The 21,221-nt window shown below is 36.2% G+C and overlaps 1 protein-coding gene across 3 annotated transcripts in view; it reads left to right on the top strand.

Annotated features, from left to right (window-relative positions):
- The window catches only part of Grm8 (glutamate metabotropic receptor 8), an 837,648-nt gene that overhangs the window by 690,420 nt on the left and 126,007 nt on the right, over positions 1-21,221 (top strand). The window lies entirely within an intron of this gene.

The raw sequence follows: 21,221 nt of genomic DNA, 5'->3' as shown, positions 1-21,221 counted from the left end.
AAGTGACATCGTTTTGTCGTATCTGTCACCCAAGCTCACAGTCAAGAAGTGATGATAATAAATTACGGAACTGGAGTTTGTTTCTTGGAAGTGATTTCCTGATCACTGCCATGGTTTTCATTCTGCCATGCAGAGGCAGCTTTGATTCTAGCTAAAGCAAAGACAGTCCTGAGTTGCCACAGTTAGGATTGTAGTTTCTTTGTGAAACTCTTATATTGTTCTGAAACTCAAATTGATTTATCTAAACTTAACTTTGAAAAATGTCACAGATTTTTTTTATAATCTGAATAATCAATATCTATTTGACAGTAATCCTTTGGAAGTATATTTCTGTGAAGTAAACTTAATGTGACAATGAAAAATTTGAGAATGGTTTAATAGTAAACTTTTATCTGACTTTTGTCAATATCAAAATGCTTATCATATTGTTTTGGTTAAGAATTTCCATAGTGAAATGAATTGCTTTGGACTCTCATGTACTATGCATAGTATTAAGAGCTCCAAATAATTATACACACAAATGAACACACATATATTTCTTCTCTATATGCATAATTTGTTTATTCTAAAACTTAATGTTGAATCTTAAGCTCTGCTTTTATGTACATGTAATGATGCATGAATGCTTTATGTTTGGAACTCCCGTAAATATATCAAATCAATTTGTACAATTTCTCATGCAAGCTGTGATCATTTATACTATACAGTAGGGCTAGACTCATTGAAAAAAATGAAGTTACTGCTCTCAGGAGCAATGGTGAAAGAGGCTGTAGAGGGCAGATATAAAGCAAGGATTGGATTCTGAAGACTGTCAGGGTAGTTCATGTAAATCTCCTGAGAACCTGAAATGGAGTCTTGTTTGAAGGAGGAGAGGGGATGCTTGGAGAGCTACTGATTTATAAACTTTCTACTTAGATATCTGTATAATGTACAGCATTATTTTACTCTAGTTTCATAAACTCCCAGGTGAAAGCAGTAGCAACTGCTTCTTATAGTTGTAATAAAAATTAAATGAAAAAAATTAAATGAAATAAAGTAAGAAATCATTTAGTTCATTTCCTGATGCTCATGAGGGCCATAACGCTCTCTCATGTATTACTCCCTATCTGAGAATTCTGTCTAAAGCTGTGGGGTTCTAATAGAGTTCAGGAAGTAAAGAATTGAAGTTTTTTTAGAAGGGAGACTTGAGTTTTCTTTAGAAAATTCAGAATGGGAGGAAGGAAAACAAGAAAGATCAATATTGAGAAATCTTACAGAGAATACATGCATTTAAAAAGTTAACGCAATCACTTCTTTTACTTTCCTGATAATTGGAAAATTTTCTCTGCACTTAGAGTGTAAACTTCACATAGGATAAATGCATTGTTCTTTTCTTCCTTTAGTAGTTTTGGATAGATATTGTCATTTTGGCATGAGTGGTTTTCAAGATCTCATCTGAAAACCATAAAATGCTTTCTTTTAAAAAGAATTTAAAATTTCATTTTTAATGTCTTTATACACATATACATGCATATACATACATATACATACATACACATAATATGCAGTATATTGAATAAGGATTACAATGTGGAATAGTTATGATAAGTTAATGAGCAAAGTTATCACCTTACTTGTATTCTAAATGTTTGTGAAAGACATTTAAATCATTACTTTTAGAAATATTGAATCTGCTGTGGTGGTGCATGCTGAGAGATTTTGCTAAACAAGGCAGAGGTAGGAGGATCATGAGTTCATGGCCAGCCTGGGATGCACACTTTGGCATGTGCTAACCACATATTCCTGTAGTAGGTTTTTCAGAGAACCTGTCTGTGCCAGGATGCCTGGAAGCCTGGAGTGGAGCAGATAGATGCCTGTCCAAAATGGTCAAGTACTTACAGCATTATATATCTCTTGGGCTGGAATAAGTCAAGTCTGAGGCTGTCTGAACCACAGTGAAATGTGATGGCTTGCTGGTTTTCTTGAGAAATAAAAGAAAATTTGAAATATGCAGAACATTATTATTATTGTTATTATTATTACTATTATTTGAGAGAGAGAGAGAGAGAGAAAGAAAGAGAGAGAGAGAGAGAGACTGTTCTGTGTTCAAAAGTTACTGAGTTTCAGGTCAGTGGGAGTGAGAAGAAGAACCACTGAATTAGCTTGTAAGCTCACTCGTGCTGCTTAGAGTTTATGTGGATGTAGAATAGATATACAATCTCTGCCTTAAGGCACTCTATGCTAGAAAAGGAGACAGACTCAGACCAGAATTTCTCATGTGAAGACACAGGTGTCCTTATGAAGGCTTCCTCATACTGTTTGGAATGGCAGCCTGGTAAGAGGTGCCTACCTGTCTCATCCACTGTCTGGAATCACTGTCAGAGAGCACAGTGAGAAGGATTTATTTGCCGTATTTGCCATTTCTCCTTATTCTACTAAACCAGATTTACAACTGGTCTCTCACTCTCAATGGCGAGCATTTATCAGCCATTTATTGGGCTGCATTCTTGGTTTCAAAGGCCCAGTTCGGTTTTGTTTTCCTCTGGCTGAATTCAACCACAGGACAATTTTCCACATATACACACATAGATAGAGACAGTAGATGATCAGGCACATTTGAGTACAGCAAGTTTCCTGAATACATCCCAGTGAAGTCAATGAATGTTTGAAGTGAGTGAACCATTCTTTACTCTGGAAAATGCCTCAGGTACACAACGAGATCCTCAACGACATCACCCTTAATGTTGGAAATAGTACTGTTTATTTTTCTTTTTACTGGAATTATTATATGATTTTATTTTAGCCTTTAGTGCAATTTTCTTCTTTTGATGTAGGATTTCTACCCAGGAAGCTTGGTCTATGCGTGAAATATGTATCTGTCTATCTGGGAGTGAAGTTGCACAATTAGGTCTCTATTTTGATAGGAATGCACGTCTCAAGAGAAAAATGATCCTTACAGAGATGATAAAACAGATTGTAACCTAGAGGTTTGGGCTAAACAGAGCAGTCTGAACTGCAAGACGAACAGCCATATGCTGCTTTTGAGTCCACAGGGAGGAGGAGCAGAGAGGTTATTGTGTGGGCTAAAGGTAACCCAGGTATCACTAGTTTATGCTTCCAAACAAAAGTGCTTCTTTTTAAAATTACTGTAAGAATGACACAGATTTTGGCCCGCTTTGCCTTTCTTGTCATTTTACTAAACTAAATGAAAACAAATATAAACTAAATGAATAAAATAACTAAAAATAGTAGCAGATGGCTGTATCTCAATAATGACTCAATCAGGATTATTCATATAACAGAATCCATTGATACTGCAGAGGAAAAAGATATCTCTTAGCCTGACTTAATTGCTTAGTGGAACCTTCTCTATGGGAGTAACTCCAGATAAAACTATGAATGCTGAGCTATGAATGGACTTTTCAGCTGTTAGTGTAATAAAATTGTCTGTATCTGCTAAATACATTGTTATATCATTGTACAGAATAAAAGTTTGGAGTTCCAACGTTGTTTGAATTCTGACCTCTAGTATACTGATTTTTTCTCATATCTCATCTACAGTCTGCATGCGAACAATCACATCCATTTCCTGGAGTCATTGAGATACTGTAGGAAATTGTACACACGTATTGAGAGCTAAGGAAACATGATGATGATACTGTTTTGACAGTACAACCAGCCTACCTACAAAGACATACAATGGATTCTTCAACATGAAGTTAGACAGAAATAGCATATTAAAACTACAATTTTTGCCTCATGCCTTGATATTCTGAGAATTGAATGGTAAAAGGAAGGTGATATTCCATGGTAACTTGTATCTATTCATGAAGAACCAAGTTTCAAAGTACACTTCACATAAAAAGTAACATGGCCTTGATCATTCAAATTCTGTTTCATAAAAAGAAACTTGAGAACATTTATAGTGGCAATGAACCCTATTAAATTGCCTTATTTATTATAGCCTGTGCTGTGGTCCCTATAACAGGCACTTTAATTGCATATATACCTTGCCTCAGGGGTTTGTTGTTCTAGATAAATGTCAGCAGATTTAACCAAAATCATTAAATTCATTAGTTTAATACAGTTGAAAGCTGATGCAATGAAGGAAATTAAAGTAGTCTTGCAGCGTGATGAACCCAATGGAGCTGGTAGTGTTGAAGGGAGACTCACTTGCTTGGGTTCTCAGGGGTTAGTCATATTCCTTTCGTCTCTATTTTTCTGTGTGCAATGTAGCTTGCACCTACTGTCTTATGCTACTTTCTAGGTGTCCTTCTGCCAAAGTTTGGCAATGTGATAATTATATTTACTATCCCCTTTCCTACAAGATTGAATGATAATCAGTACAAGTGACCCTCTATACATAGTCTTGGGTCTTTAAATACCACTCTGGTTGCTACCTTTGTACAGTACTGAGAAAACCCTTTCTTTGGCTTCTTTTCCTTATAATAGGATGGTTAATCTGAAAGCCTGCATTGTATTATTAAATAGATATCTATTTAATAGATGCCTATTAAGGTATCAGTTAATCAGCTTTAAAATGTCATTTTAGTATTATTTCTTATATATCCTTTTATGATATAAATCATTGATAAAATCATATATTGACATGCCGAGTAAATGCTGATTAAATTTTTATTTGTATTCTTGACAGGCCCACCATAGTTGTTGTTCAGTAAACATTTATTGGATATACATACATAATAGCCTGATATTTTTCTACAATAAAGTTGGCTATGAGAGATGATCAATGAACATTGACTAAGAAATACCCTGTGAACTGATTATTTATTCACTAACTACTTTCTGCTAGACAGAATGGTAACCCATTCAGGAATATGTGATTCAATAAGTTGTATTTATAGATATCAAAAGACTTGCCATATATCAAGAGCTACCATTCACTCAAGAAACAACAGTAAAGGAATGATTGTTCAGGTGTAGATCAAATAAAAATTTGGGAAACTAAGAGACTCCAGTGGATATCTCTAACTAGAAACCCTGTATAAAGTTTTGTTATATAGATGAAATTAAAAATAGCTCTTAATTTTGTGCCTAAAAAGTGTTGTAAGAGAATATCAGATAGGAAAAAGCATCAATTCACCCAGCTATTCTTCATTCCCTATCCACATAATCATTTTTTTCATTCATTCTGTAATAAAACACCTCTGATGTGACATAGATTTTGGTAGATGCTTGTTGCGGGAGGTCCTCCCACTCCTCCAGCCTATCACCGCTGAGGTACCAGCCCACTGGGGCGTGGTTTCTCTCCCTTTAAAAAAGCGGCCACTTCCCTCTCCTCTCTCTCTTCACTTCCTGCTCTGCCTGCGACTAGACTCCTTTCCTGGTTGCGTAGAGGGCTGTTGCCTGGGACAATGATCTGTAAGTTTTTTCCCCTTTAAATAAATACCACCCTAATAATCATAACCCCGAATTGGTGTGGCATTGTTTGTGAATTACGCCTTCAGATGCTGGGGTAGTTTAAATGTGTCTCAGATTCAGTCCATAATGCCATCTCTGAAACAGCAGTGATGTACGGAAAAAGAAGGAAAAAACACATACTTCTGGCATGAGCTCTAATACAGCAGACATTTTTTTTATTATTGTTGATTTAAAGAACAAATTCTTATTAGACAAATAGAAACAATATTTACAAGGAAATGTTGGAAGACTGGAAAATTAGAGAACTATCTTGTTCTCCTCTAGCTGGCTGGTAAATTCTAGTGAAGCCAAATCAAGGATGTTTTAAATTTTGAATGTTTTGACAGGGAAGCCTGATAGTCATAACTTCCCTGCCTTCCTCTTTTCAGACCTCTAACAAAATCGAAGACATCTGCTCTACTCAGTTTTATATACTTAACAATAAGCAAAGTATGGGCTTTAGTAAGTGAGGTAAAGTAAAATGTTGACGTTCAGCTATTTAACAAGATAGTAAAATGGAGCTGGTCCTAGCATATTAATGCTGGTATAAGTAGGTAACATAGGCACTCAGTACAGTAAGGGTAGAGTCATATGTCATCAAGGGAACTGAAAGCAAACTGGAACAGAAGACCTAGCTCCAACATTTGTGTACTTAACCAAGATAAAAGCTAAGAAGTTCAAAGTTCAACCCAGAATCAAGGAAAATACATTGATGAAACCCACATGAGATGAAACTGGCATGAATTTAGCATTCAACTGGCCTTTCCCCCTTCGCATACCTTTGGTACAGCTTTCTGAATTCTGCAGGGCCTTTGAGTCTCTGAATAGCTTCCCGTACTTAATTTTGAAGAGCAGTATTCATGGACTGGAAGCCCCACTGATCCTCCTCAAGGACTTCCTGATGCTTGAGGTAAATGCTATGATACTGATCAAGGCTTTTGCTAAGCCAATCACAGACAATGATTTCTTTAACAAGCTGAGTGACCCTGAACTCCTAGACTAGTGGCCAATCTGATGAGAGAACATTGTAGGAAATGTGTAAAGATGTCTGTCAACTAACTTCGTAGTGTCTCTTTTACAATGGGACAGTTTTCGTCATGGTGTAAGAAATATATTGTAAGATTTCCAGAGTAAGATCAGCTTTGAATCTAGGAGGACATTTTGGCAGCAAAAATATTAATAAAAGAAAGTGTTGTTTTATAAATTAGGTAAAGACTTAAATAAGATTGTTTTTCTTATTTTGTGTAATTTTTGAGAGATTCTTTTCACCTTTCCTCATTTACTTATTTGAACCTCTTCCAGAAAAAAAATAAAAATTAAAAAATAAAGAGTTTAGTAGGTAACTTTTATTTTTCTACAATAAGCAAATGATGACACAAGAAGGAAAGGTTAAAGAAATTTGGTAAATTTCAACTAAGTTGTTCAGTAGAGTAAATGAATGAACTGTGCTGCCCTTTTATAAAGTAGTATACCATGTAACGTCTGGAGAGAAATTCATGCCTTTTCAAGACAGGTCACTGATGACAACACAAAGGAAGAAATTCCACCTCAAACTTGGCAAACCAGCACATTTATTAGAAATTCTTATAGGGAGATAGATGAAGAGTTAACTTAAAAGAGCACAAATGACTCAAGGGTAGCTGTGTCACTGAAAAGGCCATCATCATCGGTCATGCTTGACTGTGTCCTAGAGGTTGATGCCCAATATATAGGCAGCTCCACAGAATAGTTTCCCTCTCTTCAACAGCTGCCCATGGCATAACCTTGGAGAGGGGCTGTATTAAGTCTTATACATTTCTAGACATCTTGGACCTCGTAAATTTCTGGGATTCTAGGTTCCTATCAGTTCCTTTCCTCCATCCACGACATAACTAACTCTGCAGCACTATGCCTTATCAACTGTGTTTGAATCTGATTATGCATTTAGAAGTTAGATTCAGTATCTAGATTCAGTTTGAGGCAGATTTCTACAGTATTCTAATGATATTAAGGGCATTTACTAGTTTATTTTATAAAATCAGATCTTTAAAATATCCTTTGGTACAAACAGGGGAATTCACAATGGCCTATTGAAATTCTAAGTCACAGAGGACTACTGAATTCTTTAAATAATAATTAAAATAACCATAAAACAATAAATAAAGCTAAAATAATATGGGGTCAAATTGGAAAAGGCAAAAGAAAGAACAGGATGTGAAGAATGGTATGGCAAAATTAGAAAATGCCTCCCTCTACCAGTTCCAAGGAAGGATAAATGAATATAGGTTTTCCAGACTATTATGGGAACTATCAAGTAGTAAAGATAAGAAAAAAATGGTTTCCAGTACTGATTATAACCTTGGAAAGAGTAAAATAAGTTAGATTTCAACATGATGCATAGAATAAGTAAGGTTAAAAAAAGGTTATAAACATAAAATGATACTCTGCAGTAGAAGAATTGCCAGCACAAATCATTTTGTATGGTAGTCTTACTGAAATGTATGTGACCTCTGGATCCTATGGTACTTTTAAAAGCTCAAAGGACTCATCAGTGTTATGTGAAATCAACAATGTACAAGAGAATTACAAGTAAGAACTCAAAAGTATGATCTACGAATAAAATACGCGGTCCCCAGCTGTAGATAAAGGTCACTGGCTGGCACAAGTATAAAACCTTAAAGGATGAAGTTATAATGCCTGTTGACAGCATCAGATGTCTAGTTTGGCCATTTCCCTTAAAGTTGTCGATGTTTAAGGAAGAATAGAGCAGAAAATTCAGTTGTTCACAGGTCTCTCACCCATACGCCTAAGATTACAAACCCTTGTCTCGAGTGAACTTGCAGACACCAAAGGTAACATTTTTAGAATGTGTTCTATACTAAACAATCAAATAAAACTTCTGAAAATTGTCATAGGCAGGATTTTGTTCAGTTCTGAGGCAAGATGTCACTCTTCATAGATCCCAGTCACTTTTCTAATGATGTAGACAACATAATTTGGAGTTAAGGGACTAACTCTCAGCTGGATTTTCAATTTATTAACTCAATAAGTAGTGCCTCAATTCACTTGCTTATAGAGTTAAGAATTTCTTGTATTAACTAAAATTTCTTCCGAATCTCTGGTTTGCAATAGGATATTTCAGATACTTAGGGTGGGGTTTGGATGTGTGTTCTTCCTGTTATATGATGTCTAAGTGTTAGGCCCAACCATGCATCCACACAGAGGGGATACTAGGTGTGTGATTACAGTGGGAAGCCACATGTCTGGGTATTTAAAGAAGATTCTTTACCATATCTAAAATATAAAAGGATAATGCTATAGTTATTGTGTTGGCTTTTATTGGAATAAGAAGGGTAAAATTTACTAAAATGACATGGAGCTTACTTTTATTCTCAGATTTTAATAACCTGTTTTAAAAATAGGGTTGTGCTTCAAATAGGTGGGGGTGAGGTTTCTTCTATTGAATAAACTGAATTTGAAGAATGACAAGTAAATAAGATTAATGTGACTTGTGAAATTATAATTTATTTGAAAAGCACTTTTCCATTAAGATAAAAGGATAGTTTAGGTCTGTGTTTTGAGGTGCTTTAGTGATGCCCTTGTTGAGACAAAATCAGGTCATGAGTAAGCAAAAAAGATGAACACAACTTTGTTTTTGTTCTCAGAAAAAGAAAAAAAATAAGATGATTTTGGAATTCCCGCATGCCATCTAAAATGTGTTGTGTTCAGCTTTTAACATCAAGACATTCACCCACAGGCACTTATTTGTCCCTTTCCTTGTGCATAGTAAACAGATTTGTGTTGGGAAGTGAATGTCTCAGAATTTAGGCAGCTATGTGTCCATACTGCCTCTTCCTATCCAGAGACTCCTGAAAGCTTGGTTCACTCTTTATACAGGTTCCCATACTGTGTTAAAAAGTGTGCTAAACCTTTATGCTGAAATGAAATCTTGCATCTTCTGCTGGCTGCATAAGCAATGACTGGCCACTGCATGCAAAATGGAATATTTTCAGAGTCATGAAGTTATTGTTAAAAATAATTGGTCTTTGAGGGTTAATACAGTTCCGCTGTTCTTGGCCATAGCTACCCACTGGACAGAACCTATTTTGTAATTTGTAATGCCTCTAAATATTAGGAGATGGTTTCTTTTACGTTATTTATTTGCCCAAAATATGTGTTGAAAATAATTTCTAAGATGACAGATAATTATATTTCTTGCCTTGGCCAACATTTTCTCAAAATCCTTTGTCAGAGCAGTGTTTCTGCAGCCGTTAAATAGTTGCTACTCATGCATGTGGTGGCTTTCTGGTTACAGACACACATGGATATTCGGACAACTATTTTGCTAGTTCTGTCCTTTTCCTCTATATATCATAAATCTTGTAACAAGTTAACGTGCATCATGACTAAGAGAAGAGAACATGGGAAGTACTGTTAATTAATTATACCAACGTCAAATTCTTCTAATATGAAGAACATGCAGGAACCAATGCCTCTCACATTCTACTTTGAGAAGTTTGGTTCTAAATGATTTTTTTTTTTGCCTGAGCTGACTTTTACAATCATTCATGTATTTGTTATCTCAATCTAGGATTGAAGTACTTTCTACACATAGGTTCCTTTATTTTGAACACAGAAATACAAGACTCTAATTTTGGCAGTTGTGAGACCAAGGCAGAAGGATCACATATGCACACCAACCTAGGCTACATAGCAAAATCTCTGCCAGCCTAGGTTGTACAGTGAAGATATATGTTGCAAAAAGAAACATGAACAACAAATAAACAAAATGCCATTTTACAGAGGTAGTTATGATCAGCTATGACCATTTGATTAGGACCACTCAGCCACTGACAACATAGATCTAAACTAAAAACATGTATTTATGTGCTTCCAAAGGTATGCTTTTAGAAATAACAGAGAAGTAATATCAAGCAGAAACTGGAGATTGGATATGGTGAGCAATGAGAAAGTAAAATGTTGCAGGATTTTAGTAGTTCAGAATGCATAACTAAAGCGAAACAGCTTCTCGGAAGTCACATATAAACTCAGTGGACCTAGATTCTGGATCCTACAAGGTTCTGGACAAGTTGCAGAAAGGCAGGACATTAGTTAGCTATAAAGTGAACAGCAGACAGAGGAAGTTGGAGAATATTCATGAAGAAGTAAGGGTTTTATAAGGAAAGTTGAAGATTCATATAGGAAGTAATGTTGAATGTGGATTCTTCCTGTGTTAGAATCAGATACTGGAAATAAATGTCTTGATTACAACTGGACATTAGAAAGATTAAATCTAGCCATCTATTCAGTTTAAAAAAGATGATCCTTAGAGACAATCATCCCTTATTGGTGCTAGTTGGTCACTGAAACTATTAGTGAATATAAATGTATTTAATTTAGAGTTTACTTATTGCAAGAATATTTTTACTTTAATTATAATATATTCTTAGTGACATTCAAAGCCAGGGCCTCATACTTGCTAGTCGAGTAGTCTGCTACTGATCTATAAGCTCATCCTTCTGGAGAATTAACTTGAAGCTAATATTAATGTACTAACATTTTAAAGTTTACATTTTAAGAAGGTTGGGGAGATCTGATATTTCATATCATATCAGGGATAGCAATATTAGATCCTTTTGATAGCTATTTATACCATAACTATTGAATCAGTGTATCACATAAATATCTTATTTCTAAAATAGTCAACTTTGGCTATTCCCTTGAACAGTATGTTTTAGCACGGAGAACTGAATCATTTAGTGGATAAAAGCAAAAGACATCTAGGCTTAGCCTCGGTTCACTAGAAAAATGAAAGACCCGCTTACTGTGCCAAAGCTGACAGCCAAGTATTTTGATATCTTTCAGCATCCCTGGATTGACATCTCTTAGTATATAGAGATGCCTTTTTAAATAAGATTTTCTTTTTTTTTTAATTTATTTATTTATTAAGGATTTCTGCCTCGTCCCCACAACCGCTTCCCATTTCCCTCCCCCTCCCCCGATCAAGTCCCCCCCCCCCTCATCTTCTCGAAGAGCAATCAGGGTTCCCTGACCTGTGGGAAGCCCAAGGACTGCCCACCTCTATCCAGGTCTCGTAAGGTGAGCATTCAAACTGCCTAGGCTCCCACAAAGCCAGTACGTGCAGTAGGATCAAAAACCCACTGCAATTGTTCTTGAATTCTCAGTATTCCTCATTGTCCGCTATGTTCAGCTAGTCCGGATTTATCCCATGCTTTTTCAGACCTAGGCCAGCTGGCCTTGGTGAGATCCCAATAGAACATCCCCATTGTCTTAGTGTGTGGGTGCACCCCTCGTGGTCCTGAGTTCCTTGCTCGTGCTCCGTCTCCTTCTGCTCCTGATTTGGACCTTGAGATTTCTGTCCGGTGCTCCCGTGTGGGTCTCTGTCTCTGTGTCCTTTCATCGCCTGATGAAGGTTAATATTCCTGAGGATGCCTATGTGTTTGTCTTTGGATTCACCTTATTTAGCTTCTCTAGGAACATGAATTATAGGCTCAATGTCCTTTATTTATGGCTAGAAACCAAATATGAGTGAGTACATCCCATGTTCCTCTTTTTGGGTCTGGCTTACCTCACTCAGGATAGTGTTTTCTATTTCCATCCATTTGTATGCAAAATTCAACAACCTAGATGCCCTTCAACGGAAGAATGGATGAAGAAAGTATGGAATATACACATATTAGAGTATTACTCAGCAGTAAATAAGATTTTCTTAAAGATAAAAAATGTTCTGAAGTACAAATCACTTTATAAGCTTCAACAAGTTATATAATTGTAATCTCTTATTTGTGGAGGACATGATATTTTTGAAAAGAAAATACCAGACACACAAAAACACTAAAAAAATCCCAAACTCTACTTTGTCTCTTTGTTCTTCAGGAGAATTTTTGACATATTTTGTAGAAAGCATAAATGTAGTCAAAATCGGATTTGAACCTGCTTAGCTTGAAATAAATTATAATATTTTTGTTTCTTATTTCTCTTTATGAAAAATGGAAAAAAATTCCGTAGCTGTCTTACAGAAGGTCATGCCGATGGAAAATCTCTTATACTGTACTTAAAATAAAATACTTTACAGTCAGTGTTGGCTGAATTTAAGAAATTTCCTCATAGGTCTGTCAATTGATTATGGCATGTTTAAAATAGATAAAGCTGTGATAAAAAGACAAAATAGTCCTTTCATTTATCTCTATCTGTCTTTGTAAAATGTTGTGGATGCCAGCCAAATTGCTATCCTATGGCTGATATATTGTATGAAATACGACTGGAAACAAAGAACCGAATTAAAAGCCCAAATTAAAGAATGTTAATTTCTTCATGAATGTATCTTTCTCCAGCTTCCCAATAGATCATCTTTAAAGCATATAAATATAGTTGCTTTTAGTTAAAGAAGATCTCTCCATTCAAGAATAAACCCCCACAGCATGGCAGCCATCTGCTGGCGCTCCCTTGTGACTGCCCCCAAACTGCCCAGATTCCCAAATATTAAGTGGAAGGAGAGAAGGGAGCAGCTGTTCTGGAGCTCAGTGCCTGCCTCTGCCCTCCTCACCACCTGGCAAGTACATGGCTCAGCTGGAGTTGCAAATGCAGTAAGTCAAGCCGTGTCCCTCTCTGCAGCACTAGCTCATGCTCCTAGAACCACTGACCTCTCTCCAGCAGTGCCTTCTCCTTTAGCTTATTTACAGTCTGACTTCAGGGTACTTGGTGGGAACGCAGCAGGGAGAAGGAAAGACTGCTCCCCATGAGGTGCATTAATTCTTACCAAAGTATCTTGTTTGTTATCTCATTTATTATTTCTTTGAGCAATACATCTGGCACAGACCTTTTCTGACATAGATAATATTAAATATATAGTTCTATATAGGTAATATATATCATATATATAATCTCTTTATTTCTTTCCAATCATCTAGGGTAAATATCGCTGTCTATATAGAACAAGAAAAATATGATTTTGCCGGGTGGTGGTGGCGCACGCCTTTATTCCCAGCACTTAGGAGGCAGAGGCAGGCGGATCCCTGGGAGTTCGAGGCCCCCGTGGTCTACAAGAGCTAGTTCCGGGACAGGCGCCAAAGCTACAGAGAAACTCTGTCTCGAAAAACTATATATATATATATATATATATATATATATATATATATATATATGATTTTACACTATTGCAGAGTTTCTCCTCTGTCTTTCAAACAGAAGCATTGTTGCTACCTGTAAGTGGGATGATGAATGTCAAGAGGACCAGCAATGGCCTAATTGATTCATGCTGACAAGATTAGGAAAAGAAATGCATCTAAGAGATGAAACAGAGGAGAGAGAATGAGCATTGGCTGGGCTTGGTGGGAAACCCTGAGACATAGAAAAACTGAACAAGGATGTTTAGGGGGAAGCTACTGAGTGAGAAAGATGCATGTCTGGACAAAGGGTGAAAATGAGAGGGAATGACAAGCTGATGATATGTGAATATTTTTGTTGGTTTTGTTTTGCTTTGCTTTGTTTTCGAGACAAGGTTTTTCTGTGTAATAGTCCTGACTCTCCTGGAACTCACTTTTGTAGACCAAACTGGCCTTGAACTCAAAGAGATTCACCTGTTTCTGTCTCTTGAGTTCTTGGATTAAATGCATGTACTATCAATGCCCGACTATATGGGAATATGTAAGAACTCTTCTATGGAAAAAAAGTATTATGAAGATGGGGAGAAGAAACAATTTAAGAAATTATATTGACTTATATGTGTTTCATTGATATTCATATTTTGTCTCTGCTGAGACATTTCAATGAATATTTAAGTTGCCTTCAAATTATGCTTTGGATATTTTGACTTTATGCCATAGTTTTATGAGGTGAATGAGTTCCTGAGGTTTTACTGCTGGAGTGTTAAACGTCATATTTGTGTCTTTTGGAGTGGATCATCATGTAGGACATAGAAAAGAAGTATCACTTCACAGAATTTTAAAGTTTGGACATGTTATAGGCATTTCAAGATGACTAGTTCTTGTCAGTGATTGTTTCTGGAATGTGATATCAAAATTAAAAGGCAACTTTTCTGTGAAGATTAGAATAATGCCTTCAGCCTGGTGAGATGGCTCAGTGGGTAAAAGCAGTTGTTTTTCAAGCGGTTTGAATCCCCAAAACTCATGTAAAAGATGAACATGTGTAGAGTGTCTGTAATGGCAGCTTCCTTAGGTTCATGGGGGCAAACAGAGATGTTTCAGAAACTTCCAGGCCAGGTAACATAGAATGTACAGCAGAAACACAAGAGAAGCCCTGTCTCAAACAAGAAGAAATAGGAGGATCTATAATCAATATTATGTTCTCACCTATACTTGTACCATAAAAGACATATGCCTGTATACTTATTAATGTGCACATGGATGCCCACATAGACATTATACACACACACACACACACACACACACACACACACACACACACACCCTTAAGAGAATAATTACTTGGATTGATATACTATTTGGATTTTAGTTACTTTAAAATAAATAATGTTAAATGAATATACTAAACCAACACTTTCTAGAAAGTTCTTTTGGCTAAACAAAGAACACACTTAGTCTTGTAAGTTCATTTTTTGAATTTGGTGTATCAAAAATGAGTTACCATTATTCAGTTCATAGTGGACAAAGGAATTCCTTGAATTCCTTATGTCTCAGAATTCTATTTCTAGAAGTTACACCTAAAACACTCAAATGTTGCTAGGAATGTAAAGAAATGATGGGCCAAGATAGGAAATAGATTCTGAATCATGGATATAGTTTCTTACTGGAACAAGACAGCTGAGGTAAACAGTGAAGGCCACACACTGAGGGATTGCAGGTTTGATGTGGATGCTTTCCCAGAGTCAAAGACTGTTTTTACTTAATAATTTTGAGGAAGACTGCCTTACTGACCTAGAAGAAGATCAGCAGGAGCAGTGGAGAATGAGAATATAGTATATTATTTTTTTCAATATTGAGGCTTTGATCTTAAAGTTTGACTTACACCTATGCATTTAGACTGAGGGAATACATATCCTGGACCTATGAAAGTAGACTTTCTTTGAAATTTTTAAGGGTTAGTAAAAGAGTCTACCAATATTATAAGAGCACAGAAAAAAAATCATGCACATTTTGCTTTGCTTTTGGAGAAATCACTAGTGTTTTAAAGGAAAGATAAGACATGGAAACAGCTGAATGCATTAGAGATTAAGAGTGAAAGGGAATCATGCTCCTCTATGATATAAATTTAACACTCTTCTGCCATCTATGAGTAATATTAAGAAGTACTTTGATTAGTCTCAACATTTTGGTGAAAATATACTTTTGAGATATTATGCAGTGCCTGACCTAGTTCCCACAGTATACTGGCTTTGCAGGTTGTAGCAGTTTGAATATAATTGGTCCCCCAAAGCTCATATAGGGCGTGGTACTATAAGGAAGTGTGGCTTTTTGGAGTAAGTGTGGTCTTATTGAAGAAAGTGGGTCACTGTGGGGCAGGCTTTGAGGTCTCCTTTGCTGAAGCTATCCCAGTTCATTTCCTGTTGCCTGTGGTTCAAGATGTAGGACTCTCAGCTCCTTCTCCAGCACCATGTAATCCTGCATGCCACCATGTTCCACCATGATGATAATGGATTAAATCTCTGAAACTATAAGCACCCCACTGAATGTTTTCTTTTATAAGTGTTGCTATGGTCATGGATGTTTCTTCACAGCAATTAAAACCCTAATACACAAGTGTAAGTACATTTCCAAATATGGGGACCAAGACTCCTAAAATAGAAAGTCTATATCATAATTACCCAGCTCTCTCATTTGTGAGAGACTGCATATCATTATATAGTAGCTGCCTCCATCACATTTCTTCTTATGGACCATCTGTGAGATGTGTAGATGCAAGTCAAGGATAGTGTTGACAATAAGAAAATCTAGAAGTGTGCTTGTTTCAAGGTCTTAAAATACCAATAGGAAATTAAGTTATTAGAATAAGAAATGTAAATACATGAAAATGAGTCTAACTCTCAATATGTCTTAGGTACTATAATGTATTTGTTTTCTGAAGAGATGATGGCTCATAAATATGAGTACCATGATCTTATAATGTCAGAAACATAGTGTACATAAGCAAACAGTTTATTGACTCCTCTATGATTATCACACTATATCAGTATTTTTAACCCTATTAAATATGAAGACAAATGGGTCTAGAATCAAATGTCCTTTACTTCTTAAAGAATCAGTTGTTTACCACTATGGTTCTCTGTGGTAGCGCAAAGTTAACTGCTCTATAAAGAACAACCACATAAATTAATGGTAGCAAGTCAGTTCTCAGATGGAGCTTGGGGTTCAGTATTTCTGACAGAGCACTGTGAGATCTGTTATGCTATTTTTGCCAAACAGAGTAGGCACTCGTGCGGGATCTTCTACACAGGAAGTGTCAATTTCACACTTCAGCAGTCAAGTCAGTCAACAGCATCTGACAATGGATGTACTCTAGGCTAATGTGCAAAGCAAACTCTTCAAGCATTTTTGTTATTGCTATTTCAAGGAAAAAAATAGAATAAATTTTATATTTGATTTTTAAAAATAAAAGAGATATAAGAGAACTTAAGTGGCCTTGGTAGATTTCAGATCTCCAAGCACTTAGAGATTTAATTTTCTAGAAAACAAACCAAACAAACAAGCAAACAAAAACCTGAAATTGCATACTCTGGAAAACACATAAGTATTTATGCAGTTAAGATTTAAAACAAAAACACATAAGTATTTATGCAGTTAAATTTAAAACAAAGTCCTGCCTTTTGAAACTGATAAGCTTCTGTATAGTAAAAGACATCATCTTTCAGAAAACATAGCAACCTACAAATTTTTACCAACTATGTATCTGAAAGAAGGCTAATTTCCAAAATATATTGAAAAGTACAAAACACATACAAGTAATTATTTAAAAATGGGGTATACATGCTGACAATAATGTGGAGGAAGAAGAACACTCATCCATTGCTTGTCAAAGTGCTAACTCATATAGCCACCATGGAAATCAGTGTAGTGGTTCCTTGGGAAGATGGGAACTTATTTGTCTCAAGATCCAGTTACATTATTCCTGGGTTGTTAACCAAAGGACTTTTAATTGTGCAATAGAGACACTTACTCAACCTGGTTTTTATTGCTCTGTGAATAATAGTCAGAAATTGTGAACAACCTAGATGCCCCTCAAGAGATAACTGGATAAATAAAACGTGGTACATTTAGACAGTGGAGTATCACTAAATGTTTTAAAAATAAAGTCATGTAATTTGCAGACAAATGGATAGAACTAGGAAAAAATCATTGTGCGTGAGTCAATTCACACTCAGAAAGATAAATATGGTATATATTTGCTTATACGTAAATATTAATGTTTATGTCAATGATAACCAAACTATAATCCATAGAATCACACAAGTTAAGTATAGTATAAGGGCTGGGGAAGAGAGACAGATTTTCTAGGAAATGGACGTATAATAGATAGTACAGATAAGGGGAAAACTAGAAAGGGAGAGATAGTGGAAGAAGAGAGAGGTGAGGGATGGAATACTAGGAGATGCAGCTAAATTAAGTGCTGTTTGAGGAGCAGAATGGGAAACCAAAAGTATATACGCATATGAAAGTGATCTTCATTAAACACCAAATAATAGGGCTGACAGAGCCCCATCTGGATATGTCTTGTTATCAAGAAAAACTTCCATTATGGGGAATAGGTTACAATAATCTACTTGGGTTGTAGGTCAAAGAGGTCCCAAGAGAATCCAAAACAACCCAGGCTGTTGCCGAGTATATAGGTTGTGTCTACAACCTGACTGATGGCAAGGCCCCATTGCTGAAGACAACATCTATACAAACTCACTGAACGTGGAGAAGTCGAGCTGGTGCCTATCAAGAGCCTTCACCCCTGTGGGCTAGCATCTTTGGTATAACAAAGGCATTCTGCACGCTACCAAAGGAGAAACATAAGCACCAACACAGCTAAAAGCTCTATATCTACAATAATGTCTTGCTGGCAAAATAGGCTAGGGTAATGTTGACACAACCCTTGTGAGATTAACCAGCCAATATATGACTTGATGTGAAGTCCACTACACAAGACGGAACTCATACCTAACCCTGCTTAGGTGACTAAGAACCTGAGACTAGAGAGCCCAGGGACCTAGAGAAAAAACAAATCCTACTGTTCTCCTAAAGGAATGTCATGAGAAAATAGCTCCTAATGACATTCTGCTATAAGTAGATCATTGCCTTACTCAGCCATCATCAGAGAAGCTTCCTTCTGCAACAGATGGAAACAAACATAGAGACCCACAGCCAGACACTATGCAGTTAGAGACCTCAGAACAGGCAGCCCTAAAGATGTCTCCATAAAATCCTTCCTCTGAGGGCTCAAAGAGTCCTGTAGAAGAGGAGGCAGAAATAGTTTAAGAGTGAGAGGGCATGGAAGACACCAAGGAACCAAGGCTTTCTAGATACAACAGAGTTGGCGCACATAGGAACTCAGAGACGGAGGCGGTATGAACAGGGTCTGCAAGGGTCCATACCAGATGGGATCCTATAGCTAACAGGAGAAGTAGACACATGCTCCATGTGTTTACTGGAGATAAACCAGAAGTTATCTCCAGTTGATAACTACTTGCAAATGAAGATTCAAGTTTCTGCAAGGAAAGCTCACTGGGAAACTACCCTTAGGGTTCGGCTGCCTGACCTGAAGTCGATGTTCAACAACAACAACAAAGCAACCCAATGGCATCTATAGAGTTTCTTTGTCTCAAAATAGACTGACAAGACTTTTTTTTTCTTTTTCATTTTACATTTTTTTCTTTCCCCTTCCTTCTTTTTCTTTCTCCTTTTTCCTTCCTTCCTTCCTTTCTTCCTTCCTTCCTTCCTTCCTTCCTTCCTTCCTTCCCTTCTTTTTTTGTAAATTTGTTCTTTTATCTTACCCTACAGGTCCCTTGCATTTTTATTATAGCTTCAAGTTTTATGTTTTAATGGGATTCCTGAGTGTGTGAACAAGAGTGTCTCTGAGTCTATGTCTTTTCTGGTCCATCTTCTAAGTTCTTTTCCTTCTGTTTGTTTTGTTGCACCCAGTGTGGGTTTTTTTTGTTTTACTTTTTCATATTCTGTTAATATATTATATTGAGCTGTATTTTATTATCCTCTAGAAAAGGGTTTGTTTCCTAACGAGAGACAGAAAGGGAGTAATTGCAGATGAGAGGTGATATGGAGAGAAACTGGGAGGAGTAAAGTGAGGAGAATCTGTAATTAAAACATATTACATTAAAAAATCTATTTTTAATGAAAGTAAAAAAAAAAGTCCTGAAAAAAAAAAGAGTCCTGTACTGAAGATGAAACTTCTCCACTGTCTATATATAATATAGAGGGAAAAGCTTGAGCTCCTAAGAACAGGGACTTTTGCATCTGTCTTTGGAATGTATTCATGGCAAGTAAGTAGTTATTTTTCTGCCTTGATTGCATTAATTGTATCTTTATTTCATATGCCAGGCATTCTGTGTTTCCCCTGCCCTACAGTACTCCCAGTAACTGGGTGATTTGCTGCCCTTCAGTGAGTGAAGATAAAGTCTCTAGACACAACTATTGAAGGAGTGTAGCCTAGCTGATAGCAGTGTGTTTGCTTATGTTTTTTATTGTTAAGCATTCAGTATTTGTCTAGTAGGAATAGTGATGTGTTTGAAGTGGAGTTTTATGTATTTGTTTTACTTGAACACGAGTCTCATATACTGTGTTCGGTCTTGAATATGATATGTAGCTAAAAATATATTTGAAACTCATCCTCCTGGGTCTGACTTATCCCACGGCTGTGATTATAGCTGCATACTACTAAAAATGGTTTATTGCATGGGTACATTTTTTGAACCTAGAAATTATACACACGCACACACACACACAAATACCACATACACAAACATATATTTTGCACATAAGACGGTGATAATGGCAGAATTTCTTTAAATGCTACTTTTTGGTTTTGAATTATCTTTTAATTCAGTTTGATATTGGAAAAAATATTTGAGTAGAACCTAAGAATTTTTTAATTTCACCACTGCAGATCAAAGGAAAAAATATCCTTTATTTTATCATAATTTGAGGTATTACATTAGATATTATTTTTGTTTTAAATATTTATTTTATTAGGTTTTTATTGAGTTAATGAACAAATTTAATGTAAACTTTCGCTTTTCATTTCATTCTCATCATTTCCCAATATGTGCATATGATATAATTTTGAAATTTAAATTTTTGACATGATGAATTTTTTTCCACACCCAGATATATACATGTCAATTTCTGGTTCCTACTTTATAACATAAATCTTATGACACATATTATCACTTCATTTATTATAAAATAATCATAAAACATATATAGTATACATAATGCACATACACACACACTCACATTTTCTGTTTTCTCCTGTGACTTCAGCACTGAAAAAAAAAAATCTCCATCACCCAGCACCTATTCACTAACAATAGTTTTGAGGGAAAAAGGGAGATCTTGAGTGATGTGGGAAGGTCTTCTGTTTTGTGTTGATTTCATTGGTTAATAAAGAAACTGCCTTGGCCATTTGATAGGCCAGCCCTTAGGTGGGTGGAGTAGACAGAACAGAATGCTGGGAGGAAGAGGAAAGTGAGGCAGGCACCATGCCTCTCCTCTCCAAGAAGGATGCAGGTTAAGATGCTTCCTGGTAAGCCACCACCTTGTGGTGCTACACAGGTTAAAGCAAGATGTGAGAATTAGCCAATAAGAGGCTGAAACTAATGGGCCAGGCAATGATTAAATGAATACAAT

Source organism: Microtus oregoni, unplaced genomic scaffold (genome assembly GCF_018167655.1).
Source record: "Microtus oregoni isolate MIOR12 unplaced genomic scaffold, Mior012 000026F_ref0000081, whole genome shotgun sequence".
Taxonomy (NCBI): domain Eukaryota; kingdom Metazoa; phylum Chordata; class Mammalia; order Rodentia; family Cricetidae; genus Microtus; species Microtus oregoni.
This window is presented reverse-complemented; position numbering and strand designations above follow the sequence as displayed.